The 22469-nt window shown below is 36.7% G+C and overlaps 1 protein-coding gene across 1 annotated transcript in view; it reads left to right on the top strand.

The window, feature by feature from the left end:
* clasp1a (cytoplasmic linker associated protein 1a) overlaps positions 1-22469 on the top strand; it is a 154604-nt gene that overhangs the window by 9380 nt on the left and 122755 nt on the right.

Raw genomic sequence — 22469 nt, 5'->3', positions numbered from 1 at the left:
TGTGTGTATGCACATGTTTGTATTTATGTACAGATAAGAAAATAAGTATTTGAACACCCTGCTATTTTGCAAGTTCTCCCACTTAGAAATCATGGAGGGGTCTGAAATTTTCACGGTAGGTGCATGTCTACTGTATGAGAGATAACCTAAAACAAAAATCCAGAAATCACAATAAATGATTTTTTTAACAATTTATTTGTGTGATAAAGCTGAAAATTAGTATTTGAACACCAACATTAATATTTGGTAGCCTTTGTTTGCAATTACAGAGGTCAAACGTTTCCTGTAGTTCTCCACAAGGTTTGCACAGACTGCAGGAGGGATTTTGGCCCACTCCTCCACAGAGATCTTCTCTAGATCAGTCAGGTTTCTGGGCTGTCGCTGAGTAACACAGACTTTCAGCTCCCTCCAAAGATTTTCAATTGGATTTAGGTCTGGAGACTGGCTAGGCCACTCCGGAATCTTGTTATGGTTCCATATACCAAAATGGATACATCCATGTATCCATTTTGGTATAAACTCAACACGTCGTGTTGCGATATATCGAGTGTATCGATAAATCGCCTAGCCCCATATATATATATATAAATATATATATATATATATATATATATATATATATATATATATATATATATATATATATAAATATATATATATATATATATATATATATATATATATATATATATATATATATATATATATATATATATATGTGTGTGTATATATATATATATATATATATATATATATATATATGTGTATATATATGTATACTAGGGCTGGGTGATATTGCCTTTTTTTAATATCGCAATATTTTTAGACCATATCGCGATGTACGAAATATATTACGATATTTTGTCTTGGCCTTGAATGAACACTTGATACATATCACAGCAGTATGGTGCTTCTATGAGTATACATTAAAACATTCTTCTTCATACTGCATTCATATATGCTACTTTTAAACTTTCATGCAGAGAGGGAAATCACCACTAAGTCAATTGACCAAAAGTGTATTTATTAAAGTTATTAAGCAATGGCACAAACATTCAAGTCATTTCCAAAAACAAAGTGCAAGATTGTCAGAGACATTTTAAGTGTCGAATAAAAATGAGCTGCATAATAGGAAATCAAATAGTATTCGTCCTTCACTATGTGGTATGTTACTAAGGTTAAAAAATTCTCTTCATTCTCTAGCGAGTGACTTTTCAAATAATGCCACATATTAGCAGTGATGCTACTTTTTATAGCAACGCTTCCCCCCCCCCACTTGACAAATTACGGTTGTCTGTTCGACATATACTCACTTGAAGCCGAACCACCGCCAGACGAAGAAAACCCTGCTGTTTTTATTGGGAATTAAGTCTTCCTTCATTTGTTACTAGATCCGCGGCTTCTGTCTCTCGTATTCCCACTCGTACGGCTACGTTAGCAGCTAACGTAGCCCAGTATGCCATTTCTCTGCTCTGCGAGGTTGGAAACTGTGACGTATGACGTGACAGTTTGTGACGTATGTAAGAATGTGCGCCTTTTTGTCTGTGGAGAAGGAAAGACAGGAAAGAGCAAGAAGAGCCTGAAGTGTACGCCCACAGCCAAAAGCACTGCGTGAGAACGTATACTTGAATATTACGCCCAGCCCTAATGTATATACACACACACACACACACACATATATATACATATATATATATATACATATATATATATATACATATATATATATATACATACATATATATATATATATATATATATATATATATATATATATATATATATATACATATATATATATATATATACATATATATATATATATATATATATATATATATATATATACATACATATATATATATATATATATACATACGTATATATATATATATATATATATATACGTATATATATATATATATATATATATGTATATATATATATATATATATATATATATATATATACATACATATATATATATATATACATACATATATATATATATATATATATACGTATATATATATATATATATATATATATATATATATATATATATATATATATACATATATATATATATATATATATATATATATATATAAAATTTGTGTGTGTATTTATATTCATATACACACATTCATAGCCTGTGTGAGTAACTCGGCCTGTCGCCATCTCGTCGCTGCCACCACAACTCGGGGGGGCAATAGACTACAGACTGTGGTGACATAGGCCGGCTTTGTCGTGTGAAGAAGCCTACAACTTTTGGTTGTGTTTTCCGCTCCATTTGCTGAATGGCGATGATATACAATATATATCTCGATATTTTTACATAAAATAAAAACAAAACAGTTGTAGTTACCTGAGATTCTAAGTCTTAAGAGTCAAATAAATGACTTACTGTAACTAAGCAATTGCAATAAGCGTTTGAAAAAAATGGTTAAACCCTGCCATTCAAGACCAGGCTGCTGCATTAATAATGATTAATGTAACTATAGCTGAAAAAATAGTACAATACTAATAGGAGAGACTATTCATCCCTGAACACCATGGAGTTCATGTAGGCTTTATGATGCAGTTATATTATAATATAAACTATCAGAGACAGCTTCAGGAAACTATTTAACATAATGTCCTTTTTTGCTTCTTCAACACAGATAAAGGTAAAGTGAAATGACTTCGTTGTTATTCGTAGTTCAATAATGCTTGTCTTTCTCTCAGACAGACAGGGCTTTGCTGTTCGTAACACACACATGCATGCACACACACACATCGCTCAGTGAGCTAACATTACACTAAAAGCTACTTAACCTTTGTGCACAAATGCAATTTTATTATCAGAATGTCATCTAGGAACATTTTTAAACGTTTTACTTGAATGCATGTCATTTATTTGCACAAAAATTGGGAACTGTTTTATTTGAAGTTCTATCAGATTGTATTTTGGAGTGCACATTTGCCAGCGAGCACACCAGTTGGAGTCTCCTTGCTCCTTGTTGTACTGACTGTATAGCGGTTAAGATAAAAGCGCTTGTATGGTCAAATAAATTGCATGATTATTGCATGATGTGTGTACATGACTAATGCGATAATTTTTTGTGATTAATCACATGTTTGGACTCGTTGATTTTGACAGCTATAATATATACCGCATTTTCCGTACTCTTTATTATTTGCTAACGGCTAAATTATGGAATGGATTAAGCAAAAAAATCAAACAATGTATTAAAATGATTCACTTTAAGAAATTACTCAAACTCAAAGTGTTTACAAAGTACAAAGAAGTAAATTCCTGATGAACATCTTGAACCTTATTTAAGAAAAAAAGAGGACCATCTTATTCATCTCATACAGGATGAATAAAGACATTTATTTAAATGTTCAGTGTCAAGTTGGCCAAAACATTTTTATAGGTTTGTTTGTTCAGCCGTTTTACTGCCATGTTACAGGCACCGTTTGGAAACATTTAAGGTATGTGAATAAACATTTACAATCTGTATGTAAATATCTCATTTCTCAACGTACTGGTATGTGTCTGCGGCTTGTAGTCCGGTGCAGCTAATACATAAGTAAAATGTTGTCTTAAAATTTAGTAGGTGCGGCTGATATAGTGTTGCGGCTTATAGTGCTTAAAATACAGTATATACAATTATTAAAATACAAATCTGTATTATTAGTATTAAATACAGATGAGCCGATTTGATCAGCGGCCGATCAGTATTTTTTAGAAAAGTATGAATATCCATCCATCCATTTTCTACCGCTTATTCCCTTTTTGGGGTCGCGGGGGGCGCTGGCGCCTATCTCAGCTACAATCGGGCGGAAGGCGGGGTACACCCTGGACAAGTCGCCACATCATCGCAGGGCTAACACAGATAGACAGACAACATTCATACTCACATTCACACACTAGGGCCAATTTAGTGTTGCCAATCAACCTATCCCCAGGTGCATGTCTTTGGAAAAGTATGAATATTCCTCTTATATTTGGTGTTGTTGGTAAAGTGTGCCAATTATCTATCCATCCATCCATTGTCTATCGCTTGTCCCGTTTGGGGTCGCGAAGGGTTGCTGTAGCCTATCTCGGCTGCATTGGGGCGGAAGGCGGATCACACCTTGGACAAGTCGCCACCTCATCACAATTAATGCCTTTCAATTCTGATAACAAACGCTAATCACCTAAGCCATTCCCCCATTTTAATCGTAATCACCTTAATTACGGCAATTGTTAATATCATCTTAGGTGTCATTATTATTATCACGAAAGGACAAGGAAGGCTAAACAGGTTACACACTGAGAGCAAGCAGGAGCAGGGATGCTAGCTTGAAACAACAGAAGAAATAATTGCATAGTGAAGTGAAAATGGGGATTGAAAGCGCGTTACAGCAGAAAGTTAAGTTATCAATAGGAAATTACCCAATACATTATTAAGAGTTAAAGAGAGGATATTATAAAAACTGGTGTGTCAGCATTTTCAGTAGTTTAACAGGAGGTTGAAGTTCTGAATGTAAACAAATTACACATCAGATATTAAATCACAGAATATTGTGAGGCAATGTGGTGGTTGTGAAGGCCCCAAATTCAATACCTGCCTTATCTGGCCTATTTACAGGGTCATTATGCAAGACTTTGAACAGATGTCTAAATGAGGCAACATTGTAAAAATATACTGTAGTTAAAGGCCTACTGAAACCCACTACTACCGACCACGCAGTCTGATAGTTTATACATCAATGATGAAATATTAACATTGCAACACATGCCAATACGGCCGGTTTAGTTTACTAAATTACAATTTTAAATTTCCCGCGGAGTTTCTTGTTGAAAACGTCGCGGAATGATGACGCGTATGATGACGTGTGTTTGTGACGTTATTGGTTGGAGGGGACATATTAGCTCAGCACCACTTACGGCTAAAAGTCGTCTCTTTTCATCGCATAATTACACAGACTAGGACATTTGTGTTGCTGAATCTTTTGCAAGTAGTTCAATTAAAAATGGAGACAATAAAGAACAATGCTGTTGGTGGGAAGCGGTGTATTGCAGCTGCCTTTAGCATGGAGAGACAGCCTGTGTTTGTTTATTGTGAAGCTTTTTAACACAAAGTGGTCATGCGAACTTGTTTCCCCACGTCAACCAGCATGTTTTTGGATGGGAAAATTGTGACATATATCTTACCGGAGACATCAGTGGATTATGCGTCCTCCTGCAGTAGCTGTCAAAAAAGGCAGCTGTGGGCTTGGCTCCTCGGCTTCTCTCTGAGACACTGGCGTGTTCACCGCAGCCATCCAACTTTGAGGTATGGCTTTACAATCTGACTAAAACACTATTAAAACAAAAAGCAGATAAGGGATCTTCCAGAATTATCTTAGTAAATGTGTCTAATTACATCTGAAACGCTCACACTGCCGCCGTCTGGAGCCGTCGCTATTTATTTTATGTTTTTTAAAGTTTTTCTAGTCCTTCACTATCAATGTCCTCATCCAAGAATCTTTCATCCTCGCTCAAATTAATGGGGAAATTGTCGCTTTCTCGGTCCAAATTGCTCTTACTGCTGGTGGCTCCCATTATAAAGATGCTGTTACTGCTGGTGGCTCACATTATAAACAATGTGAGGCTGTGAAGAGCCCTCACACCGGTGACGTCACGCGCACATACTTCCGGTAAAGGCAAGGCTTTTTTATTAGCGACAAAAAGTTGCAAACTTTATCGTCGATGTTCTCTACTAAATCCTTTCAGCAAAAATATGGCAATATCGCGAATTGATCAAGTATGACCCATAGAAGGGACCTGCTATCCCCGTTTGAATAAGAAAATCTCATTTCAGTAGGTCTTTAATAAAAACTAGAACGTAAATGTTTGACTCCCTTAGACAAGCTGACACAAATGTGTGAATTTAATAAAGTAATGCTTAAAAGATTTGGATTGTCAAAAAACAGAATTGTGTGTGTTGCTTTGGACAGTTAAAGATGAAACATTTCATATATTCTTGTTTGGCAAAGGGCTGATTCAAATGCAAGATAACCTGAAAACCAAACACAACTCTACAACATGCACATACATACACAAATACTGTATGTTAGCCAGGTACACCAACCTGCCAACTGCTTCATGATGCTGTGTGACAGGCTGTGATCTGACAATTAATTTTAATCCATTCATTTCCTACCGCTTATTCCCCTTTGGGGGTTTGCGGGGGCACTGGTGCCTATTTCAGCTACAATCGGGCGGAAGGCCCATAGTTCCTGGGTAGTTTACCAACAATATAATTAAATTACTAACATAATTGCTCTTTAATGAATGTAAGTAATTACTCGAGAAATTCATCTGTTACTTAAAAAACAAACTACGGATATCTGGCATAATGTAGTTGCGATAAGTTACATATGGCAACAGTATGTGCGTCGTCTATGTATGTAGCCTTTTCAAAAAGGCAGTGCCTGTTGCCCAGTGATGTGTGACGACGGTGAGTGAGTTTGAGCTTTTTTGTTAGCTAAGCAGGCTAGCAGCAGCAGCTCTTTTGAATCTTTCACTGGATTGTGTTACCTCTAATAAAAAGATTTAATGTGCTTCCATGGCTGTATGTTCGTGTCAACAAACGGGGTATTATTTGAATGGCAAGTTTGTCACTTCTATCATTGATTTGTTGTTCAATATTCTATCCGACCCTCGTAGTTAAGAACACACAGTGCAGTTTATGTCTCGTGGTAGTGAAAAAGATGTTGTCTTTTACTGACCAGTTCCTTCAACTAAGATCGAGTTTCATCAGTGTTTGATCAAGTGCGTGAACTAGGAGAAGTCCCGCTCCCTTCTTCGCATTGTGCAGGAGGGTGGGGACGGAGGTGTGGCAGCGCGACTGATCAATCACTTGTTTATTTCAAACATGCTATACATATGGGCGAACATTTTTCTCGAGTTTTATCAAATTTGAGTGAATTTCGATGCAAAATGCGCTGAAAATGTTGAAATCTCTTCTCGCACGTGTGACAGTTTTTTTTTTTTTAAAAGACGTACGATCTACTTTTAGGAGCATTTGTGAGCAAATTTGTCGCACCGTACACCACTGTGTTGACCCTGCGATGAGGTGTCGATTCGTCCAGGGTGTACTCCGCCTTCCGCCCGAAGCAGCCGAGATAGGCTCCAGCAACCCCCACCACCCCAAAAGGGACATGCGGGAGAAAATGGATGGATAGATAGATTAAACTTACAGGGAGCAAGGAAGCAAGAAAGCAGCAGACCACTCGTAGTAAACATAGGCATCACATCGCAGCTATAAATAGTTTGTATGCGTTAGCGCTTAAAATGACAAAATCACTAGTACTTGGTTAATATTCAAGTCCAAAAATGTAAATGGAGTAATGTCGGCAGTTTTTGAATGGTTATTTATTGCATTTTATAGGGTGAAATGAGAGTACCTCCCATTGGCTCCGCTGTAAGCGCACTTGTTATTTACATTTATTGTTAGAATGTATTAAGAAAAAAATCCATCATGTCTTTCATAATGATTTTGAATAGGCAAAATTCTAAAAAAAAAGTGCAGTAGCTTATTAAAACCTGAGACGCGAGTGTCAGATGGAGACAGATTTCTAAAACAAAGTTCTGCAGAACAGTGATATTTTATCAAATATGTGGTTGTTTTTTCACCCTTGCTGTTTGTTTTGCCGTATTTGTTGCATCTTTGTTGTTCTTGCTCCATTATAAAAGATGTACTGTAAAATAACTGAGAAGTTTGTAAACTTTAAAGGCCTACTGAATGAAACCCACTCCTACCCACCGCGCAGTCTGATAGTTTAGATATCAATGATGAAATATTAACATAGCAACACATGCCAATACAGCCTTTTTAGTTTACTAAATTGCAATTGTAAATTTCCTGGGACTTTTTTCTTGAAAACGTCGCGTAATGATGACATCACAGGCTCGTATGAATATGAGCGCTGCGTAGTCACACAGCTAAAAGTCGTCTGCTTTAACGGCATAATTACACAGTATTTTGGACATCTGTGTTGCTGAATCTTTTGCAATTTGTTCAGTTAATATTGGAGAAGTCAAAGTAGAAAGACGGAGTTGGGAAGCTTTAGCCTTTAGCCACACAAACACACGGTGATTCCTTGTTTAAAATTCACGGAGTTGAAACTTTACTATGGACCACAGCAAACATGGATCCCGACTACATGTCAACCAGCTGGTTTCGGTGAGAAAATTGTGGTTAAAAAGTCGCCACTTACCGGATATCAGCTGAGCTTGTGCCGTCCATACAGCTGCCGTCGACACCCGTGAGACACTGCGCGTCAACACCCGGCCGTGGACGTACACTTCCGACTATCAGGTACAGTTAAACTCACTAAAAAGCTAGCAACACAATAGAAAGATAAGGGATTTCCCAGAATTATCCGAGTAAATGTCTCTAAAAATATATGAATCCGTCTCAATGCAACGCGATTGCAATCGCGTTTTTTTTTTTTTCTAGTCCTCTGCTATCATTATCCTCAAACACGAATCTTTCATCCTCACTCAAATTAATGGGGAAATTGTCGTTTTCTCAGTCTGAATAGCTTTTTTTGTTGGAGGCTCCCATTAAAATCAATGTGAATATATGAGGAGCCCTCAACATGTGATATCATCGTCTGCGTCTTCCGGTAGAGGCACGGCTTTTCTCTGGTTGCGAACTTTATCGTGGATGTTCTCTACTAAATCCTTTCAGCAAAAATATGGCAATAGTGCGAAATGATCAAGTATGACACATAGAATTTATAACCGGAGAGTGCGAGAAAGACATGAAAAGACTCGTGTTTCCTGCACTTTTTTTTTTTTTCAAACCTTCATCAGGTCATCTAAACGGGATGATATGAACATCCTATCAGTCGGCATCCCAGTAAGAGCAGAAAAAAAAAGTTTATTATTTAATTGATATGGACGTAACAGTTACATTGGACAAACCAGATGTACTACTTTAATTGTTATAGCAAGAAAATGCAAAATTTTCAACACCTGTCCACAAGATGCTCATAGAATATAGAATAAGTGTTAATATATTACAAAATATACAATGTATCAAATTGACAATACATTAATAATGTTTACAACTTTGCTCTGATTTCTGCCACGGTTTCAGACGTCTGGTGAAGAGTTTAAGGTCAGTTGGCAGTTTTAATTCAGTAGAAAGGGTGTTCCACAGTCTGGCTCCGTTAGAGGAATAGGTAAACTGTCCAAAAGATGTTCTGAACTTAGGAACCACACATTCCCCACTGACTGAAGATCTGGTGTCAGGTCTGTGAGAGCCTTGACGTCAGACTGCCAGATTACAGACCAGCTGTGGCACATGATTAGTTAAACATTAAAAAAACAATTTTCAGTGTTGTAAAATTTACATACATTTTAGCACATTGTTCAGTAAGTATTTCGTAGTTTGTACCATCCCTAGGAAGGTGTTCAGGGCACGTCCGACCGGTAGGAGGCCAGGGGGAAAACTCAGGACACGTTGGTTGGACTGTCTGTTCCTGGGAATGCCTCGGGATCCACCGGGAAGAGTTTGAAGAAGTGGCTGGGGAGAGGGAAGTCTGTGCTTCCCTACTTAGGCTGCTGCCCCCGCGACCCGACTTCGGATAAGCTGAAGAAGATGGATGGATGGATGGATGGACTGGAATATTAACCAAGTATTAGTGATATTGTTATTATAAACAAACTATTTATAGCTGCGCCATGATCACAAGCTTGTGTGCCTATGTTTATTTCATCGAGCGGTCTACTGCTTCCTAGCTCCCTGTAAGTTTACTCTAGATCATAAATCATGCATCTCACCTGCACAGAAAAAGTCTGAGTAGGTATTCCGACAAGTTGGTAGACTTTGATAGCCATTTCAGACCCCGCCCACTCCCCCCACCCCTTTTCTTCGTGAGCATTATGAAACATTCTTCACCTAAATGGGAATATATGAACAGCTGTCGGCATTCTAATGACAGCAGACCTTGCACAGTAAGTGATGTTTTATCATATCTGTTTGCTCTTATAAATTCTGCCATGAGTGATAATGAGTGATAAAGAAAAAAAAGGCAAACTTGATGTTTTGAAAATAATTGCACCGCGTATGCTTAAAATAATCAAAATACATAATTATTAAATGTAATTAATAATGTACCAATTACTACATAACATATATACTTACATCATGTATATAAAACCTCAATGGAGGTGGTTTTTTTTTTTTTAAGGGTTTTGTAGGCGGAATTGTGTGGCTCTCATAGGCTTTTGTAAGCGGACTTTTGATCGCATTTATTTAATATTTAAAATGAAAAAAAAAAATCTGTCGTCATATCTTTTATAATGATTGTGACCGATAGGCAAAATTCCCCCCAAAAAGTGCAGTTCCCTTTTTAAAATGAGCAAAATATGTAAATATTACATGTTATTCTGAATGTGCCTGTTACTACACTACATTTATACTTAAACGTGTATTTAAAACGATGATGGAAGCTTTTGAATGTTTTTAGAGCGCTTCATACACTTAATGATTAGTCTAGGGATGTAGCTAATTAATATTTTTTTATCAAGTAATTGACAATTTGAATGTGGACGAACCGTCAAGTAACTTAACGATTAGTCTAAGAATGCAGTTTTTATTATTATTTTATTCATCAAGTAATCGGATAAAATACACTATATAGCCTCTGTGTATTTCAGGGAAACTTGTTAACAAACTTTATTTTTTTGCTTTCATTCTTTTTTCTTGTAAAATCAAATCATCATCATTAAAATTGAATTTCTACATGTCTACATGAGTTGCACGGTGGACTAGTCGTTAGCACAGTCAAGAGATCTGTGTTCGAATCTCAGTTTTGTCATGCATGTTCTCCCTGTGTGTGTGTTTTCTCAGAGTACACTCACATTGCAAAAATACGCATGTCAGGGTAACTGAAGACTAAATTGTCCGTAAGTATGAATGTAAGCGTGAGTGAATGTTTCTCTATATATGCCCTGTGATTGGCTGGCGACAAGTCTAGAGTGTACCCTCGTGCCCAAAGTCAGCTGGGATAGACCCTAACATTAACATTATTCTGACCCTAACAAAGATAACCAGTATAGGAAATGGATTAATGTGGGGTACTAAAAGAATGTCGGCATATTCAAAGTTGAGGGCACTCAATGTGGTCCGGTTTTTATAATTGTTTTTTAGTTACATTGAACCGATTGGAAAAAAAAGTAACAGAAGTTTTTTTTCAAATCGATTTAGTGGATTAATTGTTGCAGGCCTAGATTAGTCAACTAATGGACTACGACTCGAACAGTGGCTCTAAATTTATCAATCAGCTTTTAAATTAAGCATGAGATATTTTTAGCAAAAAAGATAGAAATATGAATACTTTATTTATGAGTTGTGCAGCTCACTGCTAAAAGAGACCTTTATGGATTTTTAAAACAAGGAGAGCCTAAGTGCTGTTAAAAACAAAGTATGCCGTTGTTCCTTGCCTAAATGATGATGAAAGTCCACCCATCATGCAGCATATTAGTATTTGTACAAATTCATTGGCGATTTATGTCAACCATCATGATTGCAATTGGTCTTTGTTCGAAGAAGGGCTGGTATTTTTTACACACATAAGTTGATTGATTATTATCACCACAACAGGCAGCATAACCGTGTTTCTATTTGGTTAAGTAATTTGTCAGTGAAAAGTTCAATTAGTCGTTTTAGTAGCACGGTGTAAGTTAATGCATCCATGTAGGGGCTCTTTAACTAAAATTCAAATAGGCCCACATACAGAACATGTCCTCAGCGAAGGTACATGATATGACACTTAAGAGGGTGATTGATCCATAATGGCTTGTTGATATTAAGGGTAGTTAGTTTTAGTATTTGATTGATACTATAGTGATCAGATCAATGTTAACATTTTCTCTAAATCATTGTTTTTTTTTTGTTAATGTTTACTCACTCATGGAATAGTTAATATCTGTCAGTATAGGATTGATATTATAGAGTGATTAGATCGATTGTATATAATAAAAGAGAATACGGAACTAGTTTAAATGATGTGCTGAGATTTTACACTGTCAATAGCACTCACCAGAAATAAACAAAAAATGTACAGTTGAAACATGTGATGGGGTTTTTGTATCGGCCGATTTCCCTCTGAATGATCCGAATTTTACCATAGCAACTTGAATTGACCAATTTTAATCTGCAGCACAAGTTTCCTGATCGGAACATCCCTAAATATAAGGTTTAATGTGGACTAGGATTGCGCGATATAGACAATAGACTTACACAAATTTTTATGAAATTGTTCTTAAGATACGAATGATAGAAATTTGACTGGCGAAAGAACATTTACTATTTTAGCATTCTAGAAAGCAGTTAATGTGCCTCCACAGTGCTAAGCCACTTCTAAGTCAGCAATCCTCGCATCCATGGTAGCAAATAAGTAACGTCTTACAAGTATGATCCCTAGCGCATGAGGAATAGATAAACATGCTCCACTACACACTGTAGGAGAATATGCTAACTGCAAGCTAGAGCTCTTGATTGTAAACAAAGGTGGGTAGATTAATAAAAAAAATATTGACTGTAACGATACCAAGTAAATGATCAGTATATTGTTGATTCCACAGTCATTACATCAATATTATTATTTATTATCCAATAATATTTTGCCGTTTTGTTATTGTTTTCAAGATAAAGTCACACAGGAGGGCTAAAAATAGCAAAAACAAAAGGTTTTAAGTCAGAGCCAACGTTAAGACATAGTTTATAAATTGTATTGATATCGTTACACTGCCATGCTGTGTTTTTTTTGTGATTATAGTTGTAATCAAAAATGTATTCATTCAATAAAATTACAATTATTAAGTATTAATATCAGCATTGGTATGATCAATACTGCCCCTGTAATTACTTGGTATTCGATCGGTACCCAAACTTGTAGTATTGCCTAAAACTAATGTAAAGTGTCCAAAACAACAGAATAATATGTGCTTTTTACTTTCTAATGGTACTTTAGATATGAATGTGTTACTATAGAAAGTAACCAGATATAAACAATTGATAAATAAGAAAATACAACTAGAAAATACGCAGTGTGTCACTGCATAATAGGAAATGTGTAGGAGAAATCAGGAGCCTTTTTAACCCTTTTGAAATGGTCAAATCATAATTTATATACCAAATAATATATAGGCTGTAATTTATATCGCAATTTAGGCCATATTGCCCATTCCGAGTGTAGACGAGATAATTGCATTAGCTGGATCATAACCAACATAACAGGACTGTTGTTGTATGAACTTTATCTGCTGGTGGAATATAGGAGCTTTTTAAACGATTTTAGATCCAACCTTAGTATGTTTCTTTAGATCCAACCTTAGTATGTTTCTTTAAGTAATCACTGATCACTTTCTTGGGGCAAACAAACCACACTTTTAACATGTATTGGTATCTAATAACTAGCGTACAGAGACTCTTGTTGGGATACTCCGAGTCTTTGTACAAGTACAGTATGTAACTAATTGAGTGACATTCTGACTTGCATGTGTTTCAAATTATACATGCCTATATTGTAGTTAAAGCCATACATCTTGTCAATTGTAGATCCTTGTGATTACATTATACGCAATACAACTTTAATTCTAATGTATGTCTCTGAGCATGGCTCTGGTAATGTGGAAACAAATCCAGTAGCTGATTTGATCTCTTGGTAACTAATGTGGAAAATATTTAGTTCTACACGCTGAAGAAAGCACAATTGATTCATTTACGTAGTAGTTGCTTGGAGGGAAGGCGTTAACCACGGTACTGAGAGCTGCCGGCTTGTGTCTGTGTTGCTATGGTAATTGTCAATATCAATAAACACGTGTCCGATTCAAAGCACAGATACTTAAATTAGCAACTGTGGAAAACAAGCCAATAGTCAAAGAGCAGCATTTGTCATGAATAATTTCACAAAACAATAATGTAAAAAAACTTAACAGCGTTTGAAAGTTAACACTTAGCTCTATTTACAGTTGAAAAATGTGAATATCAGAAATGTTCATTGATGTCAGCAATTCAACTTCAAATGTGAAACTAATATGTAAAAACTCATTACATGTAAAGTGATATATTGTATGTTAATCTTTTGTTATAATCTTCATAATCAAGGGTTACATTTTTGGAAAATCCCTTATTTAAAATCTCAGATAGTTAGAATATTGTGAAAAGGTTCAATACTTTAGGCTGTAAGTGTCTCGCGCTCATCAGCCAAATAATCCCAAAAACATGTGAAGAGTACTTGAGCCTTTTGATGGTCTCTGTCGGGATCATAAGAATTCACAATCATGGGGGAAGACTTTTGACCTGACATTTGTGCAAAAATACATCATTGACATCCTCCACAAGGGGAGAGAGCCTCAAAAAGTAAAACTCAAAGTGCTTTAAAAAAGCACATTCATAGAAATTTAGCTGGGAGGGAAACGTGGACGAAAAAGGTGCGTAATCCGTAGGAATAACTGGAGTCTAGAGAGGATTGTTAGGAAAAGGCCGTTCAAAAATATGAGGGAACTTCCTAAGGAGTGGACCGAGGCTGGAGTTAGTACCTCAAGAGCCACCACACACACAAGGATCATGAAAATGGGGTTCAAATGTCATATTCCTCTTATCAAACTACTCCTGAGCAACAAACATGTCAAATGGGTCTTCAAATGGGTCTTACCTGGGCTGAAGAAAAAAATTAACTGGTGTGTTGCTCAATGGTCCAAAGTCCTCTTCTCCAATGACAGCCTTTTACATCTCATTTGGAAACCTAGGTCTCTCGGAGTCTGGAGTAAGAAGGGACGAGCACACAATCTAAGACACTTGCAGTGTCAAGTTTCCTCAGGTATTTGTTAGTTTGGGCAGCCATGTCATCTGCTGGTGGTGGTCTCCTGTGCATTATTTAAGTTCAGAGTGAACACCACTGTCTATCAGGAGATTTTAGAACGCTTAATGGTTCCTTTAGCACAGTGGTTCTCAATCTTTTTTCAGTGATGTACCCCTGTGAACATTTTTTTATTTCAAGTACCCCTTAATCAGAGCAAATTATTTTTGGTTGAAAAAAAGAGAGAAAGAAGTAAAATACAGCATCAGTTTCTGATTTATTAAATTGTATAACAGTGCAAAATATTCATTTGTTGTGGTCTTTCTTGAACTATTTGGAAAAAAAATAAATAAAAATAACTAAAAACTTGTTAAAAAATAAACAAGTGATTCAATTATAAATAAAGATTTCTACACATAGAAATAATCAACTTAAAATGCCCTCTTTGGGGATTGTAATAGAGATCCATCTGGATTCATGAACTTAATTCCAAACATTTCTTCACAAAAAAAAATAATCTTTAACATCAATATTTATGTCCACAAAAAATCTAGCTGTCAACACTGAATATTGGATTGTTGCATTTCTTTTCACAGTTTATGTATTTACATTCATATTTTGTTGAAGTATTGTTCAATAAATATATTTATAAAGGATTTTTGAATTGTTGTCAAATACCCCACACGTACCCCCATTTGAGAACCACTGCTTTAGCAGACATGCTTGTTAAGAGGCTGACAAACAATCTGCTATCGAAGTATCCTGGTTTTTCATAACACTGAAGCGGTGTCACAGGGTGATAACATCCATGCCATGCCACATAGAGGCAATAATTCATGAAAATAGGTCTCAAACCAAGTGCTATGTTTGAAGTTTTCAGAGGGCCAATATTTGTCTTTTCAAAAAATCCCTTTACTAATTGTATCACATTCTCAATTGTTTGTGTTTATAAGCTGTTAGCCATAATCATCAAAACTACTGCATATCAAAATGTGTGAAATATCTTGAGTTGCATGTTATAAGACTTTGTCATGTCATAGTTTCACCTTGTAAATCTAACTGCTGGAATAAACTAACAATTGCGCAATATATTTTTTTGTTTCACTTGTATCATTCTTCTACCACTAAACCTCACCGAACAAATATCTTCATTTACTTTTATCCACTAGTAAATACAGTATATATACATTTTCAATCATTTCTAACCACCAACATTCAGAATGTACTTTCATACCATGTACATTAAGATATTATTTGTTTGGTATTTTTCCAGTAAAATGGACCAGAGTTTAAGAGGTAAAATCAGTCCGTGTTTTCAGTGTTAGATGTTCATAAATGTTAAGTCAGTAGGAAGTAACAATGCTAGAATTTATAAATAATACTTTCAGACTAGGGGTGTCCCAATCCAATATTGATATTGATTCAATATCTCCCAAAAAAATTAGTATTGGATTATATCGGTTTGCATGTAAAATGTGTGATATAATCCCCTATACAAGCAGTCGTGCAGCGTTTTTACTTGTGCAAAGATGGACAGTGAATTAACATCTAAATGTTCCCCAGTAAGCCCACAAAGTTGGCCTTTTCTTGTATTTTAGTCAAGTCATTTACTAAAGGTACCATTTTAGGTTATAAACTACTAGGAATAATCAGTTACACAACATTTTAGCACACAATATAATGCTGTGAATCATATGATAATACAATTAATTTAAATAAGATGAATACAATCATCTAATTTTTCAATAAGTTTCAAGATGTTTATTTGGATTGTACTCTGTACTTTGTAAAGACTTTGAGTTTGAACATCCATCCATCCATCCATCCATCCATCCATCATCTTCCGCTTATCCGAGGTCGGGTCGCGGGGGCAGCAGCCTAAGCAGGGAAGCCCAGACTTCCCTATCTCCAGCCACTTCGTCTAGCTCTTCCCGGGGGATCCCGAGGCGTTCCCAGGCCAGCCGGGAGACATAGTCTTTCCAACGGTTCCTGGGTCTTCCCCGTGGCCTCCTACCAGCTGGACGTGCCCTAAACACATCCCTAGGGAGGCGTTCGGGTGGCATCCTGACCAGATGCCCGAACCACCTCATCTGGCTCCTCTCGATGTGGAGGAGCAGCGGCTTTACGTTGAGCTCCTCCCGGATGGCAGAGCTTCTCACCCTATCTCTAAGGGAGAGCCCCGCCACCCGGCGGAGGAAACTCATTTCGGCCGCTTGTACCCGTGATCTTATCCTTTCGGTCATGACCCAAAGCTCATGACCATAGGTGAGGATGGGAACGTAGATCGACCGGTAAATTGAGAGCTTTGCCTTCCGGCTCAGCTCCTTCTTCACCACAACGGATCGATACAACGTCCGCATTACTGAAGACGCCGCACCGATCCGCCTGTCGATCTCACGATCCACTCTTGAACATATTTCCTAAATTGGATCATATTAGTACATTGTTTTACTTCTTTGTTTATTAATTAATTCCATAATGTAATTCCACATACTGATCCACTATGGGTTTTATAAGTGTTGTATGTGCATGTACATATTTGAAGTTATTTTTTTGTCTTATTTTGTTGAGAATAATTGTTGTACATTCTTGGGTAGCAGGTTATAGTTTGCTTTGTGCATCGTTTTAGCGGTTTACAAAAACAACAAATCTTTGAATTTCTATATTTTTGAGTTAATAAATACAGGGTTTGAGTGTATTCTATATCCAGCATTATGTATTATTCTAAATGCCCTTTTTGTAACACGCTTCGTGAATGAAGTGTACTCTTGTAGTTATCTCCCCATTTTTCTACACAGTACCTCAGATATGGTAACACTCGCGAGCAGTAGACAATATGGAGTAGTGATTTGTGGTACAGTACAATTAGTTTTTTTCATTATTGACATATTTCTTGCCACTTTAATGTTGTTTGTTCATACGGGATTTCAGTGCATTTTATCGTTTGTTATTACACACAAAAATGGGTTTATTTTAACAAGGAAAGTGGCTGAAAAGGCTGAATAATGAATGCACACATGATTATTACTATTATTTAAACAAATTGAGAATACTTGATGAGATCAGCAAAGTCAGGAGTTGTTGGGCTGGTCTGTCATTAATTAAAGTAATTCAATGTTTCAAGAACATGCAATTTGATTACAAGCTGTGATGTTCTTTTTAGACAGATATGTCTTCAGGCAGCTGTCATTTTTTTTGTCAGCTCTGTCTCTGTCTGTCAGAAGGTGTGCCAAGTCAGTTCACCTCCCGGTATTGTGGTGTCAGCTGCTGACTTGGCACTTGTGAATCATGCACATAATGCAGGTTTATTAAAAGCAGTTACTTTATTCATTAGTTGCACCCTCCTTGGTTTTTGTTTTGTATAAAAGAAACTACAGTTTCAGTTTACCACAGAACTGCGGAGCTGGATGATTATGGTCAAAATAATAATCAAGATTATTACGATTGATATTGTAATCACGATTAATAACACATTTATTCATTAATTTGTACCACTAAAACTAAACTTTAAATGCAGTTTAAAAAACTGAAAGGTTAATTATTTTTTTAATATTTAACACTTATTTTACCCCCAGAGAGTGCATGCTTTTTGTGTGAAATAAAATTTAATAAAAATTAAATGCAAAAATCTTCACATTTATTGGTGCAATACTTCTTTGGACAATTTTGCCTATAATTTTAGGTCAAAACATAATCGTGTAAATGTATTGATAAGTGCTTTAAGTAAATTATGCTTGGGTAAGTACTTTTTTTGTTTACTTTTGTTTTATTGCAGTTAGACTGGATGTGGCGCACCGCCCTATTTTTGTGAAGGTAGAAAGTGTGTTGTGCTGTAGTTCTCAGCATGACGACGAGTAAAGCAACATTTGAGGCTGTAACAAAAAAAGAGAGAACCTCTCAAGTTGCGACTGCTGTTTTGTTTGTACGTTGATGTTACATTGATAATGTCGTCCACAACACCAGCAAATGAGATGTGTTGTAGATGTATGGATTGTTTTTTCTAGCTTAAGCTTCATAGTTTAGTCTGTGTTTCAAAGGGTTGTCTCCACATTGTTTATTTTAAGACGGGGCAGTTGAGTGTGTTGCGGATAAATGAGCGGTCCCGGACACATTATTTTCACAAACAAATATTCCTTCTCCTCACAATGACAGCCTGTCACTTACATTTATGTCAATTTCCCTGATATTCTGCGTTTAACAGGGGATTCTGTATTTTTGGCCAATTATGTGATGCCGTCGTCACATAAGTAATTCTTTTTTTCCCGATTATTATATTTTCATGAGCGTGAGAAGCCATAATCAAAATCTGCAAACGAGCACTCTCCTTTATTTGTTCTCAAATTTTCAAGGTATCAGCATTGATTAATTGTCCAGCCCTAAAATGTGGCATTGATTTAGAGGTGCAGTGGTAGATGAGGTCATAGTCTATTTGGCATTTTTGACCATGTAATTTTTATGTACATGTGTGTGGGGAAACAAAAATAAGCAAAAACATGAACAGCTAAACAAATATGCACAGAAATACAAATTAACCCCCTTTCATTGCTGCTTTTTTGTTGACGGTACTGAAGGACCAAATACATGCTTTCATGTTAGGCCATCTAGACGAGCGAGAGTGAAGTGTTTTTAGCGTGTGCATGTGGACAGGTTAAATAGAGAGTTAAGGCTTGACCCCCTTCTGATGACGTTGCAATTGAGCGCTTTTATCTGGATTAAGAATTTATGGAAAACACTGTTTCAAAACCCCCATAGTGGTGTGCGATTATGGACAATACATTTCCCCATTGCAAGTAATTTTTAGGACTGTCAAACAATATTGTTTTTAGACTTCGACCTAGACAAACTTTATTTACCGACAAGGAAAATTGTTCCACACAGTAGCTCGGTTACAAAAGGATGGAAAGGATATTGCAGATATAAAGTAGATTTTAGTCCAAATAATCTAATTTTACTAATTTGGATTACTCGCTCGCTTGATTAATTTTTTCTTAGGAAAACACCCCAATTTTGTATATAAATGCCATTTTGTTGTTTGAATGTTATCCTGGAACAATTTCCAACGTTTTACTTAAATGCATGTTTTTATCCGCACAAAACTTGGTAAAAGTCTTATATAAAGTTCTTTCACGCTGTACATTGGAGTGGACTTTGCCATTACGCACACCAGTCAGGACTCTGCTCACTCATTTATGTACTGATCACTGACCATATAGCGGTTTAAGTAAATACATGAGCTTGTACAGTCAGGATTTTTAATGTAGTATTTTTTTTTGTGTTTAATCACATGAGTTAAATTGTTAATAATTTTGACAGCCCTGGTCATTTTATATACAGACAATGATATATATCACAATATAGTATTGTTGTATGTATTGACATTGAATACAAGGTCATGTCTTTCAAGTGATGTAAATGCTACCACAAATTAGAAATGTTGCTGCAGTTAGCTTTGTGCTTCTCAAATATTTTCTGTTACCCCCCCTAGGAATAAGAAACTATTTTACCACCCCCCTCCTCCACTCTCCACAATGACAGTGTATGGTATAATTTGTCTATAAAATTGTTATAACTTTATCTCTGCGTACCATTGTAAGCTTATTAACATTAAAGGAAACGACACACCATTCTTTCCTCGTCTCCCATCGTGGTTTTACATTGAAGCCAAGGGCTCCATACACTTCATCATATTCTGGTACAGCAAAAAAAGCATGTTCCCCTGGCATAGCATCGCAACGCGCCTCGCAGGGGGGCCCACCCCACTATTTGAGAAGGACTGAGTTAGCAGCAGCATATACTAAAAATTGCTAGCAATACATAATTATATCGCACAACAGTTTTACATATATTTATTCTACGGAATTGTTGTAATCTTGCTCAACACTACAGAGTTTTTCCCACTACAGAGTGACATACACACAAACTTCACATCCCTTCTTATTATTGAAACAGATAGATGGATGGATAGTACTTTATTGATTCCTTCAGGAGAGTTCCTTCAGGAAAATTAAAATACCAGCAGCAGTGTACAGAGTTGAGATCAATTTAAATAAAAGTAAATAATGGGGGTTTAAATGGAAACAAAGTAGAGAAATATTACAATAAGAATAAAAACTAAAAAGCAACAATGGGAATAAAAATATAACAGTAAAATAAGAATATAACAAGACAAAGTAGGCAGTAGTGACCATGTTATGAAAAACGTATTGGACTGTTATTGTTTTGCATCCCCTGTCATCCTAGTACCCCCTGTCCCAGCGAGGAGTTGTACAGTCTAATGGCGTGTGGGACAAAAGAGTTTTTGAGTCTATTAGTCCTGCACTTGGGATGAAGCAGTCTAGAACTGAACAGGCTCCTCTGGCTACTGATAACGCTATGCAGAGGGTGACTGGCATCATCCAGGATGCTCACTAGTTTGTCAACAGTTCTCTTCTCTGCCACCGTCACCAGTGTGTCCAGTTTCATTCCGATTGTAGAACCGGCCCGCCTGATCAGTTTTTCAAGTATGGAGGTGTCCTTCTTAGATGTACTGCCCCCCTAGCACACTACCATGTAGAACAGAACACTGGCAACCACAGACTGGTAGTACATCCACAGGAGTTTTTTGCAGATGTTGAAGGAGTGCAGTCTCCTGAGGAAGTACAGCCTGCTCTGTCCTTTCTTGTACTGGTGGTCCGTGTTAACAGTCCAGTCCAGCTTATTGTCCACCCAAACCCAGAGGTACTTGAATGAGTCCACGGTCTGTACCTCAACTCCCTCGATCACAATAGGTTGTGACCGTGGACTCGACCTCCCAAAGTCAATGACCAGCTCCTTGGTCTTTGATCGATGAAGCCAATTCCATTATTCTGTAGACTGAAAACTTTTGAAGGGCAGACCAGAATCACCCTTCAGCACCTCAGGGTGTGCTTCCTCATTCAGTCCATCTGTTGTAATACTTTTTTCCACCTCCAGTTAGAAATAATGCAATCTTGTAAAATGTGTATTAGCTCTAGGGCTAGGCGATATATCGAATATACTCGATATATCTCTGGTTTGTCTCTGTGTGATATAGAAAATGACTATATCGTGATATTCGAGTATACGTTCTCAGACAGTTGCTTTTAGCTGTGGGCATTACACTTCAGACTCTTCTCACTCTTTCTTGTCTCCTTCTCACAGAGATAAAACAAACGCACCTTCTTACATACATCACATATTGTCACGCGTGCAACGTCATACGCCCTCGCAAAGCAGAGAGGTAGCGGCATGGGTAACATTAGCTGTGATGCTAGCGGTGCAGTGCAAGTGGTAATACGGGAGAGAGAAGGTGCAAATCTGGTAACAAATGAAGTAAGAATTAATTCCCAAGAAAAACTGCACAGGGTCCATCGTCTGGCGGCGGTTTGGCTTCAAGCGTAAGATGTCGAACAAGTATGCGGCAAAAGCGTTGCTACAAAAAGGAGCACCACTGCTAATTTGTAGCACGACTTGAAAAGTTATCTGCTAGAGCAGTGGTTCCCAACCTTTTTTCAGTGATGTACCCCCCGTGAACATGTTTTTAATTCAAATACCCCCTAATTTGGTTGAAAAAAAGAGATACATAAGTAAAATACAGCACTATGTCATCAGTTTCTGATTCATTAAATTGTATAACA

This window comes from Nerophis ophidion, linkage group LG13 (assembly GCF_033978795.1).
Source record: "Nerophis ophidion isolate RoL-2023_Sa linkage group LG13, RoL_Noph_v1.0, whole genome shotgun sequence".
NCBI classification, from domain to species: Eukaryota; Metazoa; Chordata; class Actinopteri; order Syngnathiformes; family Syngnathidae; genus Nerophis; species Nerophis ophidion.
This window is presented reverse-complemented; position numbering and strand designations above follow the sequence as displayed.